General features: G+C 31.4%; 1 protein-coding gene across 3 annotated transcripts in view; it reads right to left on the bottom strand.

Moving 5' to 3' along the window:
* LOC108910698 (titin) overlaps nt 1-20,434 on the bottom strand; it is a 77,378-nt gene that overhangs the window by 14,238 nt on the left and 42,706 nt on the right. The gene's annotated exons all lie outside the window — the stretch shown is intronic.

Below are 20,434 nucleotides of genomic sequence, written 5' to 3'. Positions count from 1 at the left end.
TGTTAATAAAGTTGGGATCCGCTACAATTTCATTCTGAAACCAAGTGCAAATACAAGACAATTAGGGAAATCAGCTGTTTCGCTTCAACGTTGGAACGCTTTGCAGAAATAGAAAAACGCATCTAGATGTTGTTACCTCATATCACGTGTTGAGCTTATACATAATTTGTGTAGGTAAATATTTCAATTTATAAAGAATTTTCTTGCCTTTTAGTCCTTAAATTAGTTTTGTATAACTTAAAAAGTTAGCGAGTTATAAAATAAGCCGCTTAGAGTTAGTTTTTGTAACGGTTTGAATTTTAAAACACTATTTACATGTTTTTTAGTATAGTAGTATTTAGTTTTTTCAAGAAATTTCATTCATTTGCTCGCCATTGATTGAACTAAGTTAACACTTTTTGTTCCAGTTTCAAGTGACACCACCAATCATTCCTTGATTAAACAAAAACAATTGTTTCTCAAAGTTTCAAGTTCTTAAAAGCTTAAGAGGAAAGAAAAATATATATTTGTATATGAGACTATAAATTTCCAAAGTGTAGTGATCGCTGGGCGCAGGGGTGGTCCGATCGGATTGAGTTTGGTGTTGTTTTATAGGTTGGACCTTTCTACGTCAAATAGATGTGGTTCAGGTATCCACGATTAAAGAGGAATTTTTACATTTTTACCAATTTTGATAAGACTGTCCATGTTTAAGTGTCCTGTAAGTGAAAAAAGCGTTTGCTAATTGAGATTTTGTATTCAAATCTAATTTCTAAATGCATTGACAAATGACGATTTCTATAGAAACTGTTTTTAAGTCAATAGTTTGCATATTTGTATTTATATATTGTCTACAAGGACACAATGTTGTTCAGTAATAAAACAAAGGATACTTTAAATTTATGAATCCAGAAAAATCGAGGAAAGCTGGAGGTTATGCCTCTATATCGACAGGTTTGTTGAAATCGGTGTAAGTTGCCAAGATTCTATATTGATTAACAGTTTTTTTTAAACATATTTTCGAGTTTGTTTTCAATTTGTCGTTTTAAAAGTGTCCAAGCGTTGACACGTAGAACAAGTGTGTTTATAATCCTACTATAAATGGTGTCTGTTTATTTTTAATCAAATATAATATTAGTAGACACAGACGTTCCTTGTGATCCTTATGCGCATCAGAATGCCAATATTATTTTCAATCGGATGATTTAACTGGTCGCGGTTCGTCGAAAGCACGCGGAACAGCATTTTTAGAGTATTTTTACCGGCTGGGCAATGTGCCTGTTGCTAATTACCGCTAAAAATACTCCGGAACATCGCTTTCAACTCTCACGCTTATATGGCTACTATAGAAAAATTCGCGTAAGGACTAGTTTTCCGGAAATGCCAAAAAATTTAGAAAGAAGAATAAACTCTTTAGCAAAATCCTTTTCAGTATTTTTATATCAGGCTTTGACTTTGGTTTACTGTGCTCGCTTTCTAAATCATATCAAATAGGCGCTGGAAAAACAGAACGTTGTGTATAAAATTCCACATAAACATAAATTGTTTCCTTACAAGGTGAATTTGGTTCAAGATCTTCATGAAAATGACTGCACAAAGAATATAGTTTTGTCGCAAATATTTGGGCCATACTTCTTTGATGGTTCTTTAACCGGTGAGCGGTATAGGTAACGATTTTTTGAGAGATCAGTTACAAGAGTATTTGGAAGAATTAGTAGTTAATGAGTATTATTTTCCAACAAGACAGTGCACATCCAAATAGACATAAATTATTTGAATGCTACATTTGAAGACGGCCGGATGATTGGTACAAAAGGACCCATACATTGGCCGCCACGATCCCCAGATATTAATCCATGGGATTTTGTTCTCTGAAGTTTCGTAAAAAACGAAGTTTATCTAACACCGCCAAATAACATTGATCAGTTGAAAGACAAAATTAGTACCACAGCAAACAATATTCCACATAACGTTAAATTAATTGCAGTTAGAAGTGCAATTATGAAGATGCGAATTATAAATCGGAAGAAATAGTCAACAGTTTGAACAGTACTTTAAATTTCACTATTCATTTTACATTTTTTGTGTGCATTTAATGTTGTATTGTACAATTGTTTGGTTATTAATATTACATTTTGTTACATACATATTTTTCCTATACCTTAACTGTCTTAGATTTCCTTCAAGTTTATTAAACTTTCTTTTGTTAGGAAAAATTCTGTTAGGATAACGTTGTCGATATAAATGTAAAGTCGCTACACTGTTTTTTTCTACATTCATAATAAACCTTACTGTATATCAACTAATTCATTAAAATCGTTCATTTTGCTATAAATTGGAAGGTAACAGCAATTACAAACAAACCGATGTGATAGATAGCGGTATTCAAAATTGTTTTTCCAGCGCCTTCTGTTTGGTCATTTTAGATGAAAGAAGCGTGGAGTGCTATTAAATTAGATTGTGGAAATTGGAAATAGGGGTGAAAATGCACCCCTTTCAGTTTTTTAAATGTAGTTCGAAAATGAAGCAAAATTTCGCTATAGTTCATAGGAAAATTTTTTTTGAGAATTGAATTTCCCATGGAAATAGCTTATTTAAAAAATTTAAAAGGAAAATTTTATGCAAAAAAATCGTTAAATGACAGTTTTATTTTTTCGAGGGACATAACTTTTTTTAAAGAGTGACATTTTTCGATAAAGTCAAAATCAAAAGAGTTCCTCCTCTTGTCAACTCCATCCGTGGACACACTGTATATACATTATTAATAAACTTTATTGTACTTAAATTCTCAAGTTTTTATTAAATTATTTTATTAAAAAAGTAAAAAAAACAAAAAACCGTATTTTTTGCTTTCTTTAAAATTGTTTATTAACGATTTTTGGCATAAAATTTTCCATTTACATTTTTTAAATAAGCCATTTCGATGAGAAATTCAATTCTTTACAAAATTTTTCCTATGAACTATACCGAAATTTTGCTTCGTTTTCGTGCTATATTTAAAAAACTACAAAAGTGCATTTTCACCCCTATCTTCAATTTCAACCCTCTAATTTAACAGCACCCCGCGGTTTTTTCATTTTTAATGACTCTTCGAACAAGTCATGTGATGAAAATCCTTGAACGTGTTATTTTCTTCCTTTTTTGCAAAAAATGAGAATTAAAACGTATAACGAAAATCGAAAAATTGGCTAAGTTTGAGCGGTTTTAACCCTGTTTTTTTGGATATAATCAATAGCCTATAAAGTCAAAGGCTGAGAGTTTCCTCGTTTTTTCTCAAAAAATTTCGTTATGCAAAAGTATACAAATTTCATATAGTTAGAAAGAGAGTAAAAAAATAAAAACATGCAAAAAAATATACAAATAACAAGTAAATAGGTAAATCGTGAAATCAATATTATACATATGTCATCTTATAAGTAGTTGCATATCATAATATACATTAATTTTAAAAAATACCTCATATCTCGTCAGATACCGAACCATTTTTGGTCCTTCGACCAGCTACAACTCAAGTTTTCTTCATTTTTCTGAAATACAGCTGCTGTCAGTAGAGCCACAGTACGAAACTACCTCTAAATCATGCCATCGCGGAAGAGACTCACAAAGACAGCCGTGCAAAACGCCTCGATCTAGCCGACAGTGCAATTTTGTTTCCCAAGCCGCCTTGACGGGACGCATGCAGCGCACTGCATCATTTTCTTCGCGACGCCCGACGAAGAAACAGATGCGCGTCGGCGTCGCCCACGCGCCTAGCTTCTCCTTTTCCCTTCGGCCGGAGGACAAGGACGCGCGTTGTGCTTTGCGCGCATGCTCGTATTGCGAGGCGCACCGCGACGCGACTCGCCTATTTTGGCGAGGGCGCGCCGAGTGACACGCGGCGTTCAGATGTTCCGCCGGCCAAGGCGACGGGATTTTCGCGCGCGAGTGCAAAGCTCCGCGATATTTCGGGTAATTCTGGCGTTATGCAACCGGTATTTACTACGGTTTGACGAGGGGGGCGAGTTGGGATGCCGGGGCAGATATTGGGCCGGAAAATGGGAAATAATCGTAAAGAGATAGCTGCCCCAGTATGAATGAATACAAAACAGTTGATGTTAGAAGTGACGCGTGATTTAAATTATAAAACAAATAATTGTACCTGCTCAAATATGGACAGCCTGGTCACATATGGTCACTTTTCTATAGAGTGGAACTAAAATGATTAGAATTCTACGAAACAAAATTAACAAATACAATAATCGTTATGAACATTGGTCCTGACACATTTTGTTTTTGATAGGTAGGGTTAGTGATTTAATAATGCGAAATACTACTTTTCTCCGAAGCAAAAAAATGGTAAAAATAAAAAAAACTGAATAAACTCGATATATGAGCACTTGAAAAAATTGTTATTAAAATATTTTTCCTGATACACCTATTTTGCTGGAATAAACAAAAAACCAATGAGTATGAAAATAACATATTTTAGAAAAATGTATACATTCGGGATGCATTTAAATCTCAAATTAGTAGAGCTTGAGCACAAATTATTAAAAGGTAAATAGTACAAGAGGCAATCCTTTTAAAACATTTGACTTTTTAAAAACTCTTTCTCTGGGCCTTATTAAACCAACGCGGTATAATAAGGTCCTCTTGTAAACTTGCAGTTTTTCGCAACTTATCTTCACAATGATTCTTTAAAAACATCTTTAAATTATTAGAAAAAAAGAAATATAAAAGTTTTATTACACATTTCTCTTAATAATCAACATAGGCCTTTTAACCCCTGGGGAGGTGAAAAGGCTACTCAAAAAGTTTAGCTAAGTACTCTCTAAAGCAAACTAGGGCAACCAAACTTCTCTTTAAAAAATGAAAACTTCTCTTCCGACAACAAACAAAAAAAATGAGACTACTTTTTATTGATTCAAAAAAATAATTCGTTTTTTTATAAAAACAATAAATAAGACTTATCATCAAATTATTTTAGCGCGTAATTTTAAATATGGGCCTTATTAACTTCTGGGCCTTATTTGCCTCGGCTACCATATTATTTACATTATAACTAGAACTTTGTGTGTCATAGATTTTTCCAATAGTCCACTTCCGTTTTTTTCTAATTTTTCTCAAAAAAAAACAGTTTTCCCGGACTCTTAATTGTTCCAGACGTAGAAATTGATGAGAATACGTAATTTTTATCAAGTTGCAAAAAAATAGTAGTAGGAAGCTATGCAAATCATTTTTATATCTAATAATTTTATTCACCGATAACATGATCACTTGAATAATACTTATTTTTCTTTAAAAAATAATTTGATGTTTTGACACTTTTAGCAATAATTAACACGATCTAATATTTGTCATTTGTCTTGAAAACGGCGCATTCTAGTAACATGCACTAAGGAAACATTTTTAGAACGCCTTTAATAGTGGATCAAAGAAAAAAATTACCACGACTATCTCTGGAACTACGTTCCTGTATACAACAAACCTGTGACTTCCATATTATACATTTGTGGACAATAAAAAATTAAAGTCAAATTTTAATGAAATCACTTCAGCCTTTTTTTGTAATATAGTAAAAATATATTTTTTTCTGAAACTTTAACATTGTTTTAACATTTTATTTACACCCTGTATGTATCTGACATAGAATGGACTACATTTTATGGGTAGCTTTCTTAGCTAAAAATAAATTGATTAGTTCAACTTATTTTAGTATAATCTTGCCCATTTTGTGGGTAATTTGTGCTTTTTGGTTTAATTTTTCTATATTTGAATATTTTTACACAAAATATCGGTCATAAAAGTCGTTAACGTTTCGAAAATCCACTGTTTTCGTCTTCTGGACTTTTTTTGACTTTTCGCTTTAATAGCCTTGACAGTTTTTTGTTTATTTTTGCCTGTTTTTGTAAATTCTAAAAGATGGAGTAAGTAATAATAGAATAAACATGATAGGATATCTCTAGTTATGGAAACAGACAAAAACAAATTTAGACTAACAACATACCCAAAAAATAAAGAGAAAATCGAAAACTATGTATCAAATAAATAACCTCGGACAAAAATTTTTTACTATAAGGTTTTGGAGTAACTTTATAATAATATTTTTTTAATGCAAAGGTTGCTACGAACACAGAACAGAATGAAATTGTCTGTTATTATTTTTTTTGCTGGTAAAAATTTTGGGAAATGCAAGTGCTCTTTGACTTAATTTACTGTAAAAAAAAGTCCGTAATTTCTGAATACTTTCTTTTACTAAAAAAATATAAACAATAATGTGATTCAGTATACACATACCTGTATACTATGTATAAAGACGTTTAAAATAAATATTAATAAACAAAGTAATAAGTATTAAACAGTAAAAAAAACTAGCGAAAACCAGAAGACTCAATTTATGTACGAATCTTCATACTGATTACATGTAACATACCATTTGCTATAGTAAATAAAAAACATTTTATTCCTACTGGAATAAATGAAAAAACCTCGAGTGAAAATTACCATGTCGGACCAGCTTGAAAGTAAATTATTTACTTATGCAATTATTACATCAGTAGATGTCAAACGTTCTCTTCAGATTAATATATTTTANAATTGTCTGTTATTATTTTTTTTGCTGGTAAAAATTTTGGGAAATGCAAGTGCTCTTTGACTTAATTTACTGTAAAAAAAAGTCCGTAATTTCTGAATATTTTCTTTTACTAAAAATATATAAACAATAATGTGATTCAGTATACACATACCTGTATACTATGTATAAAGACGTTTAAAATAAATATTAATAAACAAAGTAAACAGTAAAAAAACTGGCGAAAACCAGAAGACTCAATTTATGTACGAATCTTCATACTGATTACATGTAACATACCATTTGCTATAGTAAATAATAAAACATTTTATTCCTACTGGAATAAATGAAAAAACCTCGAGTGAATATTACCATGTCGGACCAGCTTGAAAGTAAATTATTTACTTATGCAATTATTACATCAGTAGATGTCAAACGTTCTCTTCAGATTAATATATTTTATCACCGCCTTGAATAAGTTTCGCTGAAACAAGGGTAGGCACATACCTTATGATGCGATCTATAACGAATCCCATCCAGATTGTGGAATCGATGCCAACGATGGGTATAACAATTTACGTGTTTCACAAAGATACAATGGCACAAATCTTATAATCATTATTCACTTTATTTTATGCGCCTTTGATGCGTGGCCAATTATGATAGCTCTAGTCATTATTATAATCTAAAAATTAAAATTTATTATTTTTGCCGGGTTTGTAACTAAATGAAATATTTCTCGCGATTTTATTTCCAACAGATACTTTTGTAATTTTACACTATGAAATGTAGGTAATATCCATATACTTAATTTGTACGTATCTCAGGTCTAATAAAATTTATATGTCAAATTGTGAGGCTAACTACGTAGTTATCAAGGAATTATCTATATGACCATATTAAGAATAAGAATATACTGTGCTCATATAAAACTTATCCATAAAAAATAGCTATATTACGAACAGTTGCGTAATATTAAGTTTCTCACTAACGAATTCCCTACATGTTACTAATACAGGGTGGCCAAATGAAAACGAAACAGAGCCATTTTCAGGGACTGCGTCAAGATTGTAGAAAAACGCTCGGTCTCATCGATTTTAGGTTAAAGGGGGACATTCTTTGCTGGTATTTTTGATTCCGCCACTTTCACTCCCAAGCAAGGGTAAGCATCACCCAAAATATTTAAATGACATTGGGGGTTGAGTAATATTTCTTTTGAAAGCTCTTACAATTCTCATTACAACAGACTTTAAATTTTATAATTCCGCCCAATACTTATTAAGAATTTTAATTTTAAAATTGAAACTTATGTACAAACAATTAGTAACGGTAAAAATGTCTAAATTTAGTATTTCTTGCCTTACATTGGTTTTTGGCGATTTGCTATCACTTTCGTAAAAAAAAAACACAATTGTAAAAAACAGAAATGTATGCTATACACACACAATAACGTAAAATTAATGGATTCCAAATTATTTTCTAGTATTATTTGGAAGCGTTGGTTAGTAGTTTATTTAATTGTGTTTTTGAAAATTAAACACTATGGTTTATTCCATTGCGGAAAGGGTAGACATCATTTCGCTTTACTTTATGAACAATAAATGTGCGAATAGAACAGCTCAGCTATTTAATGAACAACATCAAGATTGACATGTCAGGAGGAAGTATGTTCTAGAGTTAGTAAAAAAATTTCAAGAGACAGGGAACGAAGCCAATAAAAAACGAGAAATTGAACAACCTATATTAATGAAGCTGGTGAAGTTGCAGTTTTGTGGACAAGTTCATCTTGATCCTACATTAAGTACGAGGCAGCTGGTATCTGTGTCTGGGATCAATCGAACTAGCATACAAAGCATTTTGAAGAAGAATAAATTCCATCCATACAAAATACATTTAGTCCAGGAACTTCATGAGGATGATTATGACCGCCATTTGCAATTTTGCGAAATAATGAGTGAGCGAGCTGGTGGGTCCTTTTTTTCTACATGGTAATTTGACTGGCCAAATATATTTGCAATTACTGGAAGACGCTATTGACCTTGCCTTGACTGATATTATTGAAAATGTTCCAGAGTATGATGAAGATCATTAGATTTTTCAACAGGACGGTGCTTTTCCGCATTATGCGTTAATTGTCCGTCAGTATTTGGACCAACGTTTTCTACCGAATTGGATTGGGAAAAGAGGCAGCATTGAGTGGCCTCCACGATCACCGGATTTATCGTCCCTTGATTTCTTTTTGTGGGGATACCTAAAAAGTAAAATCCATAAAACACAGCCAGCGTCGCTGGAAGATTAAGAATCGTCGACGAATGCCGTCGAATCACTCCGGAAATGCTTCGGAATGTGCGCGAATGTTTCGAACAAAATCTTTATTCTTGTATGGAAGCAGGCGGTCATAAGTTTGAACATTTAATCAACTAAGTAGTAAGTATAATCAACTAAACATAATTTATATTTTAAAATGTAAATTTTTTTCAAAGTATTGGGCAGAATTATAAAATTTAAAGTCTGTTCTAAAGAGAATTGTAAGAGCTTTCAAAAGAAATATTACTCAATCTCTAATGCCATTTAAATATTTTTGGGTGATGCTTACCCTTGCTTGGGGGGTGAAAGTGGCGGAGTCAAAAATACCAGCAAAGAATGTCTCCCTTTAATCAAAAATCGAAGGGTCTGAGTGTTTTTCTACAGTCTTGAAGCAGTTCCTGAAAATGGCTCTGATTCGTTTTCATTTGGCCACCCTATATATAAAATCGTTTCTCCTTGTTCTGCAAAATATATTTTGTAAAATTATTTGTGAAACTTTATGGTTTACGAGAATATATTGCATGTTGTAGGCGTTCCAAAATATTCAGCTACAAGGTCATTGCCATTTACCATTCTGACAACAGTTTAGGGTTCAACTGATACGTTTGTCAGTTGCCCATTTTTCGTTAATTTACTTGACATGTCTTTGTTGAGCCAATCTTAAAATAAATAGGAACCACTAAAAAATTACAAAACTGAAAATATAAATTTATTATTGAATTATAAATTAACTACTTGGATTTTAAGGATATACATATTGTTGTTTCGTGTACTCTAAAAATAACAACACAAACCGAAATCTATCAGGTGTTCGATCCAAATTTGTTTCTGACTTTTAATAATTAAACGCAACCTTCTGATAATCTTTTTTGTGGAAAGCAAAAAATGAGACGGCCGCCTCCCGTTAACAGATTTGTTTGTTTTTCAGACAGCAATTCCAGTACAGCATCGCGTTAACCTTGAATTCAAGTGGGTTCTATTTTTACCCCCAAATTTTCAGTTCGAAGCTGAAGTAGCATTGAGCAATCCATATCTCTAGGATTTATATTTGTATGTACGTTTAAAAGACGCGTCTGCCTTGCCAATGGAAATAAAAAAGTAATTTATTTCATCGTAAATCATTTCCTTGGGTCAGATGGAGAGTTTGTGTACCTTTTCTGAAAGCTGGCAGTGGTTCTTTGTCAACGGAAATATTTTTTGTTACAGGGACGCAATGTTATTTTTAAAAATATAAAAAATACTAAATACTAAAGTCATAGTTAGTATAGTAATACCACTAGATATGTGGAAATACCAAGATGAAGTTAAAAATGCAGGTATCTATCTGCAGTGTAGATTTTTCTTTCAAAATTGGTTCGTTCTAAATACCGCTGGGTTAATTTCAAACATTTTTTCTTATATGAACCTAGGTACGAATCGTTTTTGTTTAGAAGTTAACAAGGATTTAAAAAAATATAATTTCATATTGAAATGAAAAAATGAAAATTTGATAAAAAATGATGGGTGCTATACAATAATAATAATTATTAATAATTAACCCAGCTACCATCTATTAAAGTTTGCCATAGAGTTTGCAGAACACCCTGTATATTGTAAAAATATTTATTAAAGCATATTTTACCACAACATTACCTTGACATGCGCAGCAAAAGTTCTTTGCTACGCTTATGATTTTTTCACCTTTATTGCAGTAAATTAGTTAGCCTTACAATTAGTTCTGTTGCAGACGTGTTAAAGTGTTGTTCTCGGTATTCATCTTGGCTGTGAATAATTACAAAACAAATTACAGTGAATGAATTTGCTATCAAACCTTGTAAACCGTCTTAAACTTCTTGTTTATCGGCAGTTGTTAGCTGCAAATCGTTAGTGATATTTAAAGACATAAAAACTTGTAACTATTTTTAACAGTATTTGTTTGTATTTCAAGATTGTACCACTTTCTTCCTTTATTTATGTGTCGCAACTTTAATTAAAGTAATCATTGTTCAAATAAAATTTATTATGTGTAATAATTTGAGATAGGTATATCTTTTTTTCAGTACTCCAAGACAACTTCTATAATATTTGTGAACATTGACAAATTTTTAACAATAATGTGATAGCAAAATTTCGTAGAAAGTCTATGAAATTTTTAAGAATTTATTGGTAGTAAAGTTAAATATAACACTTAAAATTTAAAAAAAAATGTTGGTGGTGACACAAATTGTAGTTGTATTTTGTGTGAATTATTGTAAATAATTGTGTAATTTTTTAATATAATTAATAATTACTGTACAAGGTGATTAATTAAAAATGGTAGTTGTGCTACCATTGTGTTTTTTTATTATTGTGTTCGTATTAATCTGCAAAATGTTCATATTTCACAGGCTTTTTCGATACAAATAGTGGTTTATTTTAATTGTGACCAATACTCTCTAATTTTTTGCTTGAAACTCAAATTTTCGAAGGATAAAAGAGTTAAGACAGCTATTTTTATTTTATTAAAAAGCACAAGCGTGCAAATTTTCAAGACAATCCATCCAGAGGTACCCGAAATATTACAAAATATCGAAAATAATTATTTGACTAACATTCTATAGACTGGAAAGGAGAAATATTCGAATAAGACATATTTAGTTCAATTGTCGTAATTTAACATCATCAATCTTTCCTTAAGGTGTGCACCATTACCATCACCCTGTATAATTTAAAAAATCTGTTTTTACGTATAATGCGAAAATAAAAATATATATATGCAAGAGATATGTTTACAATCTCAGTTATCAGTTATATAATTCAGTCTCGATGAAACGCAAAAAATATTTCAATTTTTTTTTTAGAATGATACATTTTACTTGACCAAAATGTTACTGCAGAAATTTTGAATAAAATGCATGTATTTTTATGGAAGTGACTAAATAAACATTCGATAATTTGCATTGTTTTGAAATTGATATCAAATTTATTGTATGAGAGAAAAAAATAGTATCCATTTCCGTCTTGAGAACTCGTGAACAATTTTTCATCTTTTTGGGGAGATATACTATTATTTTCTTGGTAAAATATATTATATTATTCCAAACGATGTTCAATTGTTTTTCGTTTTCATATTTTGAAAACCTTCAATGTTCAATTATTTCATTTAAACATGTTACAGTAAACTGCAATAATAGGCGAATTTAATCGTGCTCCATATTTGGGAACAACTTCTTTAAGTTCACATTAATTAAATTCGTTGGCGAGTATTTTTTTTTTCGATTCCCGAATTGCGCCGCGAATTCCCTAAAAGTACTTTTCCCGTGACTTGCGGTTTTCGGACCATTAAGCGAGCTGTGTTCAACTTTAAATATAAGCCCGTCCGTCGAAATTGACGTCCATAGTGGTGTTATTTTAGACACAAAATCAGCCGTAATTGTTTTGGCATGATATGCGCATTTACTCTAAAATAGCAGCCGTATTTTTAGGGAATTTTTTAACTTAGAGCGTCAGCGGGGCTGCACAAAATCGACGTGGCCAATCCATATTTGTTAAGAATACGTTTTTGTATATCACCAAAAATGGAAATTTACATTGCGCAAAAGCAAAAAGAGATAAAAATGGAAAAATAAGTTATTAACCAAATATATCTCACTTTCAGTACCAAAATGCTTTCTTAACAGTGGCGAGCCGTTAAAGACATTTTTTGTGATTAATTTTTCACAATAATCAAACACGAATATAAGCATATTTGAACAGAAAAACAGGTAGCTAAGAACATATTAAGCAGTTTTTTTGCTGTTTTTTTTTGTTGATAGGTATTTTGAGAAAACAGACGATTTCTGAAATGTCACTTTATTTAAAATCGACATGGTCAATCCATATTTGTTAAGAATACTTTTTTGTATATCACCAAAAATGGAAATTTACATTGCGCAAAAACAAAAAAGGATAAAAATAGATAGAAAAAGAAATGTTTAACCAAATATATGTCAGTACCAAAATGCTTTCTTAAAAGTGGCAAGCCGTTCTTTGTGATTAATTTTTCGCAATAATCAAACAGGAATATAAGCATATTTTCACATATAAAAAGAGGTGGCTAAGAACATCTTAAACAGTTTTCTTTGCTGTTTTTTTTTTTTTTGATTGATTTGATGATTTCTGAAACGTCACTTTATTTACTGTAATAATAGACGCGTCACTATTGCAGTAAATAGACTAAAAAAATCTATGAATTGACGTCCGCTATTTTATTGTTGAAATGTGCAGAGAAAGGCAGTAGAAAAGGTGTCTCATGTCGTGAGTCAATTTTTTTCATTAGCAACATTGTTTTTTTTAGAACAATTTTTTTTTTCATGGTAGATTTCATAATAATACATTGAAATCTATAATTTTTTTTTAATTTCAATTTTGAAACCTGGAATTTTTTTTTACTTTTTAGCCTTAGTTGCAAAATGAAATATACGACGCACGAGCGTGATATAGTGATATATTATTCGTATTCGTATATTTACATATTCGGAAAGCTTTTGAAGAGCTTTAAGTTAAAAAAAATCGTTAATACTACAATGCGTACCTACTTGCTGCATATGACTGAGATAACCAATTTCTAAAAAAAAAGGGATCTTAATTTTATACTGTAGTTATTAGTTTTGCACAGTTTAGTATTTGGCGGTATTCTGATCTAATTAAACTTCACAATTTTGTTAAATTTGTGATTTAATTAAATATTTTTTAGATTTAGATCAACTAAATCGTTAGCTATATTCACTGGGATGTGTTAACTAAGAATGAGGGCAAAAATCATAAAATAATGTTTAATTTAGTTTGAAACTTAAAATACATGAAATTTAATTAACTAAAATAACATCAAACTCAAGTCTCGCGTATGCGATAACTGAGGCAAAAATATAAAATTCGCTTTTTCCATGAGCTAAGTATGTATTTTAACAAAAAATATATAGCAAAAACAAATACAGGTTTAAAGCGTTCCTAGCAGCCAGTGTTTTAGGTAAAAAATAAGTCTATAGTTATGTTTGGCTATTCCAAATTTCCCTTAGGTATGCCAAGTTTCATAAAAAAATATCTTAAAATATGACGGAGTTGTAAAAAATTGTAAAACAAATGTTTTTGAAGGTTTATTTAGCTTTTCTAGCATGTTGGTACTGAAGTATATTAGGTCAACTGCTTTGTAGCGGTCTGAGGAAGCACCGAGTTAGACTTTGTGCATTTAACTATGACTCACCTTGTACAGGGCGCAATATACAGGGTGTTAATTAAGTACATGTACCAAGTTTAAGGAGTGAAACTTTGATTTTAAGAGAAAAAGTGGGTATCAACATGTGCGTTGAAATTAAAAAAAAATATATGATTTTTTAATGTATTTTCTGGATGATAAGCGTTACATACTTAATTCTAATTTTGCACACCCCAATGGATTTTTAAAGGGTACATGTTACAGGAATTAAATTATTTTTAATTCAACCAAGAGTGTAGATATGGGAAAATTTGTGTAAAATCTAAACAATGGCGTCGGAATTTGAAGGAGTTTCCGGATCTCAACTGCCAAAGAAAGTTTTACACACACCTTATATGGTAATAGTATGCAATCGTTTATAACAGCTTCTTACAAGCACTAAAGGTTTTTTCCGATTTACAATAAGTGTCGTTTACAATAAGTCGTTTTTCCAAAAACTACATAGACTATTATAAGGCTAATCCACACAAAAAAAAAAATTGTCATGAAAATTCACGCAGTTGTTCCTAAAACTACGAAAGGCACCAATTGTGTAAAAGTTGGAGGTTTACATTGTGAAATTATTACTAAAAAATTGTAGCGTTTCTAACATTTTCAACCAATATTGTACCTGTCATCATTTTAGACAATTGTGTGAATTTACAAGTCATTGTTTTCTGTGCGTAGGCCAAACAATGCACGTTCTCCTTGGACATAAAATTTCCACTCTTGCAAAAACAACAAATAGTCCTGTCCTAGTTAAAATCTGCATGTCCTGCCCTTACATAACTAGATTTGTTTATTTTTTCGACAGTGGCAGGTTCGAGCTCAGAAATAGATTGATTCGAGTGTTCGGTTATATTTAGGTTTGTGTAAACATGGCCACAAGTATTCATTTTGTCTAAAAGTAACCCGAAAATAGCACGGTTCGGAGTTAACGCTCCTGGCTTTCTTTTGCGCCGATTTTACGACCTTTCAAGAACGTTGAAGAGAATTTACAACGTCTTAGTTTGTTTTGAAAATGAATCGTAAACTCATTTGTTTCCCAAATGACAACAAATTGTAAAATAACAAAGGACTAAATCCCGAGCCGAGATTTCAAGGTTACAAAACATTTGAAGAACACGAAGGACATTTCCTTCAAAACGCTGTATTTTGTGAACTTACTTTTTAAGTCAACATGTGTCGGTTCTGATTGAGCTATAATTGCTGTAAATAACGACGTAAAACAAACACGGGTGCATTGGATCACTTGAAAACGATGAAGCAACGTAGAATTTCAAGCGCCCTGCCAAATCAAATCAAGAGGCGATACGAGAAACAAAACAAACAAACAAAACAAAACAAACTCACTCGTATACAAAGTCGAGAGGAACAACAAACAAAACACTGTAACGGGACCACCACACAAGCACAGGCGACTTGGACTTGTCAACTTTTGAGACTAATTCGTTCATTTATTCCCGAACAATGTCATCATGGCCAACTTTGTTCCCTCTCCTTTGCCGTCTCTTTTTTTAGAAACGTCCAAATACGCGGAAAGGAAAGCGTTTTTGGAGATCAACGACTCGTCCTTTCAAGGAAGAATGAATGCCGTTCAGACAGCCTGTCTGTCATTGTTTACGTCACAGACAGACGTAAATATATAACATGGAAATGGGTGCAATGTCTTGTAATGTCTTTGTCAATTAAGGTAGTTTTTTACAACATTTCCAAAAAATTATTCGTCTAACAGGGAATCCAGCAACTAGGAAGTTTAAACTCTTGAAAAATTTTGTATACAAATCTGTACAAAGTTAGGAAATTGCGACCATCTCATAAAAAAAGTTAACTATGTAACTATATGTACTGGGAGGTTCAAATTGGTCGGTTTTTAAGGGTTACCACGAATCTGTCATAGATAGAACAAATCTGAGCTCTTTTTTCGAGAAAATAACAATGGCGCAAACCCTTTTACGATATCTTAAAACGGTTTGAACATTCTATAGGCACTTTTAAGATACATTCGATGGCATAAAAATAAATGTGATAATATTTTTAGTTTTTGTGATGGGACCACAACTTGTGATTTTTATGGAACACCCTGTATTTTATTTCAAAAACCGGATTAAAGAGGATTAAAAATTTGACGTTTAACATTGTTAGAAGTGGGTTAACAAAAATGAAAAATGGTTCTTTACTCGAATGAGGACAAAGCAAGGGTTAGACTCGTTTATCAGATTTGCTCTGTCTATAACAGATTCGTAGTAACCCTTGAAAACCGACCAATTCGAACCACCCAGTACTTGGTCAATGCTGGTGTTTTATAGATTATAGACAAGAAATGGTACTTTTCGTAAGAAAATGGTAGAACAAGTAGATCCATCCAAGTAACGAAGCGTAACGCTAAAGTAGAGTAAATTCCTTTAATTTTTCGCATTGAAATATCACAGAGAACATAAACATCAGAAAATGCACATTCTCTGTGTTGCGCAGCAAATTTTAGAGAAGATAATCGGATTCATGCATGTGTTAATAGTTTCTTAAACGCATTCTACGGGGCGTGATTATATTTATAGTACTGTACGCGATTTTCTGTATATTCAACAAGCGTGCAAATTTCAGAAGACGTAAGATATAAACATACGAGGAAAAAATATGCTAGTTTATTCCTTATTTTGAATGTATTGCCAGTTGTCTTATACCCTAAAGAAAACTTATATAACTGGTGGAGTAAAGAGGTATTGTTTCCAAGTTGCTTAGATGTTCTAAAACACTGTATAAAAAATTGGGCATAAATTTCTTTTTTCAATTTATTTGAATTAACCTTAATTAACCTTTACAATACAGTAAAAATAGACAAGTATGTCCATACTCCAACATACGTTTTATTCTACTTACATGTAAGGATTTTTTTATGGTTTCATCGATACGAAAGTGACATATTTCTCTCGTAAGCGAAAAATTCCATTTTTGTCTCTTAAGGAGGTGTATCAAGTTTACTCAAATGCACAGATGTACTTGAAATTTATATAGCGTATTACCCAGTGCTCCCTCTGTGCGTCATATTTTTTTGAAATTTTTTTTGAATCTAGATTTTGAGATATTGTTGTTGAAAGTTGTTCATTTTAACATAGGTTTATATGGCGAAGATGGACGGTGCGGCTCTTTTTTTGCCCATAACTGAGAAAAAAATGTAGAAATTGTGAAACAAAACTTTTCCATAGATAGTACACAGTATTATCTTATTTTTGATGTAAAACTAATGTAAGTTTTGAACATAGTACAGCTGTATTAATTAGAAACAGAAACCAATAATTGCATTTCTGTCTGACTTGAGGATTAATGTGGCAACGTCGCAATCAGCTGACAGCAAGGAGGGAATACATTTGAAAGACTTGATAAAAACGAAATTGATTTCAAACATATACATTTTTCCTAAATCCCATGTACATTGTTATCAACAATAAATTATCCACAACAGATGATTTTTTGTAATGTTTTTAAAAAACTAGATTAATTAAAAAAGACTAGGAAGCTGTGATATATTTATTGGAATAAAAAATACAGTTGATAAATCCTTTTAATATATTTAATGGTTTATAAAAACATCGTAATCATTACCCAGCAATATTTAGGGTTACATAAAGTTTTCTTTACTTGATTAATATAATTAGTAATACTTGAGATAAAAGCATTTGTACGGAATAACAAAGGAACATAAATATTTCTCAGCAAACTTTATATCTAAAAAATTAGTTATAGTTGCAAAACTTTTGTAACATTACTAAAATAGAGATGAAAAACACGAACAGTGAGTAATAATGTAATTTCTATCACAGAACCTTCAAAATTGCATCCAACATTTTCTTTGACTTGGACGAGAGATGGGCGCGAGTGTCATTTCATTTCTTTAGAACTAAATTAACATAATTCTCGTTGTTTTACCAGTTCACATGATTTACGGATTTTAAATAAAGGATACAAATCTTCGCGAGGATAATACGATATATTTGCTATATATAATAATTATATTGTACATAGTTTACACACAATACATTTTTGAACGCGTACGCATCTTTACCCGAATTTGACGCGCAATATCTCCGATGTCCGAGGTCTGTAGGTTCGCAGTGTGTACAACTGCCAGTCAATTATTAGCGCTGTTGCCACATCTAAACAGTCTTTATGCGTTCATTAAATATAATTTAAAACTACTTAAATATGATATTTTTATGTTGTTAATTAGTCAATATGTATGCTATGTGCATATGAGTAGATATATTTCTTTGCTATATAGATAATGTTTATCGCAAATAATTTTAATAGAATCTAATTTTTTCAAATTGGCAGCGGGTTTTAGTCCCATAAGAAAAGCACTCTGCGCTCCCTCTGCGCTCCTCACTTCCCCCGGACCCCGATATACCTCCTTAAAACAAAAACGAAAATGTCAAATTTGATTTTCTTAGTTAAAACAATAAACTAAGTAAATTTGCAAGTTTATTATCAATTTCAATTTAAATTTAATAGAACATATTTCTACGTACCCAGAAATGTTTAAAAAAATATAATGAAGTAATAACATTTTACCTAACAAATCTTATTGTCTATGTGATAGTGACAATTCTGAATAGAATAATAATAATTAATATTAAAAAATTATATTTGAGTAGGAAAAATATTTTTTTAAATATTGGCATTCTTAAGTGTGACCATATTGGGTCAACCTACCTTACTACCAATACCGACATTACCACCAAAAATTTCGATTTGAACTGACTTCCAATAAACTTATGTTATTTCCGACTGTGTAAAATCCTCATTTTTATACCGGCATTACAATAGTCCATTGTTTACGACCGTATTTATTGCAACGTGCTTAAAAATTCGCAGCGAAGTATTTCCAATTCCTAAAAATACCTTTCCTAAATATTTTAAAGCGTATTTTTAGCCACTGAAGTGAGTAACTTCTAATGTTGTCCAACTGTGCCAAATATTAAACGTAAATTAGAACGAAGTTCTTTGTGAGAATGTAGCAGTCGGGTTTGAGTGCTCTTTGACCCCTGCCTGCTGTTCCGACGAGGGTCTTTTGTTTTGAATCTGATTTTTGTTTTCGTCTTGTATTTTAAGGGAAAATTCTACAATATTTGTTTTGTATGGAGAATTCTTCTTTAAACTGAAGCAATTAAGACTCGTTTAAATTTTTTCTATATTCTGGTGAAGGTGCCAATGTTACAAAAATAATGTATTGTCTTTGTATTTTACATGTATTTTCAATCAGCATTATCTCTTTTGTAAACGATCGAATTTAATGGGGAGATGCATAATTCAGTTATAATTAATTTGTTTTTAGTTAATAAATAAATATATGAAATGTTAAAAATTGCAGCTTGCTGTTATTAAATTAATTAGAGCGTTCAAAATTAAAAAACAAGATTTTTTCATCCAATGCAATTTCAATTAGTAGTTATATCTTTTGTAAACAAATTTGCGAAATGTTTGAGAGAGCGTATTCGACAGAAAAGTAATGTTTAGGGATAGAATGTCGCATGCCAATAGCATTTTTCTTGCAGTGAACAGTGCATCTTCAACATAGGCCAGGAAATATAGAGTTGGACGCGACTTTTTGTTTCGGCAAGCTGAATTTATCATTATAGATGCTAAATATTATGTACAATAACATATTAGTTTCCACAGTCATAAAAATGGGGGGAAGATTGTTTATAGGGTGGTTAATTGTATAATTTGTACGTAAATTCACGTTTTTCGCTTATCACTTTTTCCGTTCATTTCTACGAGAAAGCAGTAAAGTACTTTTTTTTCGTCTTCGAAAGACCTACAAAACTAGCCTTCAAGCATAAAAAAATATTAATTTGATCAAAAGTTATAAACAGAAGAAGTTTATTTTTGACTTTTGAATTAAACTTTTATAAACCGTGTTATTATTACCAGAACGTTTTGGCATCGCATCCTAGTCTTTAAAAGTTTTGTCTTAATCGAGGTCTTAATAGGTAATATAAGGTCTCTAGATTAATCAAATACTTAAACCGATTGTTGTTATTTGCACCAAAATGGCGGTTTGACATCTGTCAGTTTGTACTGTTCGTATAAAAAACTACCAAAAGTTAATTGTTGTATTATTTTAGATCAAGATATTGGATTATTAGGTAATAAACTGTTCAAAATATGGGAAAAATAATTAAATAGCACGAAAATATATTAAAAATTCAAACTTATTCTTCTAAGTTGGCAACAAGGATTTTGTCTCAAATTGATGGTCGATTGGGATACTTTATAATGTCTACAGACTAAAGGCTGCTACACACACTCACGCAAATCGGCCAAGTTGACTTGTACAAGCCCTGTCGGCCGACTTGCACGAAAGCCAATCAATAGAGGTTTTGTTTGTGATAAAAATACTAGTAGCA

This window comes from Anoplophora glabripennis, unplaced genomic scaffold, assembly GCF_000390285.2.
Source record: "Anoplophora glabripennis isolate ALB-LARVAE unplaced genomic scaffold, Agla_2.0 scaffold280, whole genome shotgun sequence".
Classification (NCBI taxonomy): Eukaryota; Metazoa; Arthropoda; class Insecta; order Coleoptera; family Cerambycidae; genus Anoplophora; species Anoplophora glabripennis.
The sequence above is the reverse complement of the archived record's forward strand: the minus strand, read 5'-3'. Positions and strand labels throughout refer to the sequence as shown.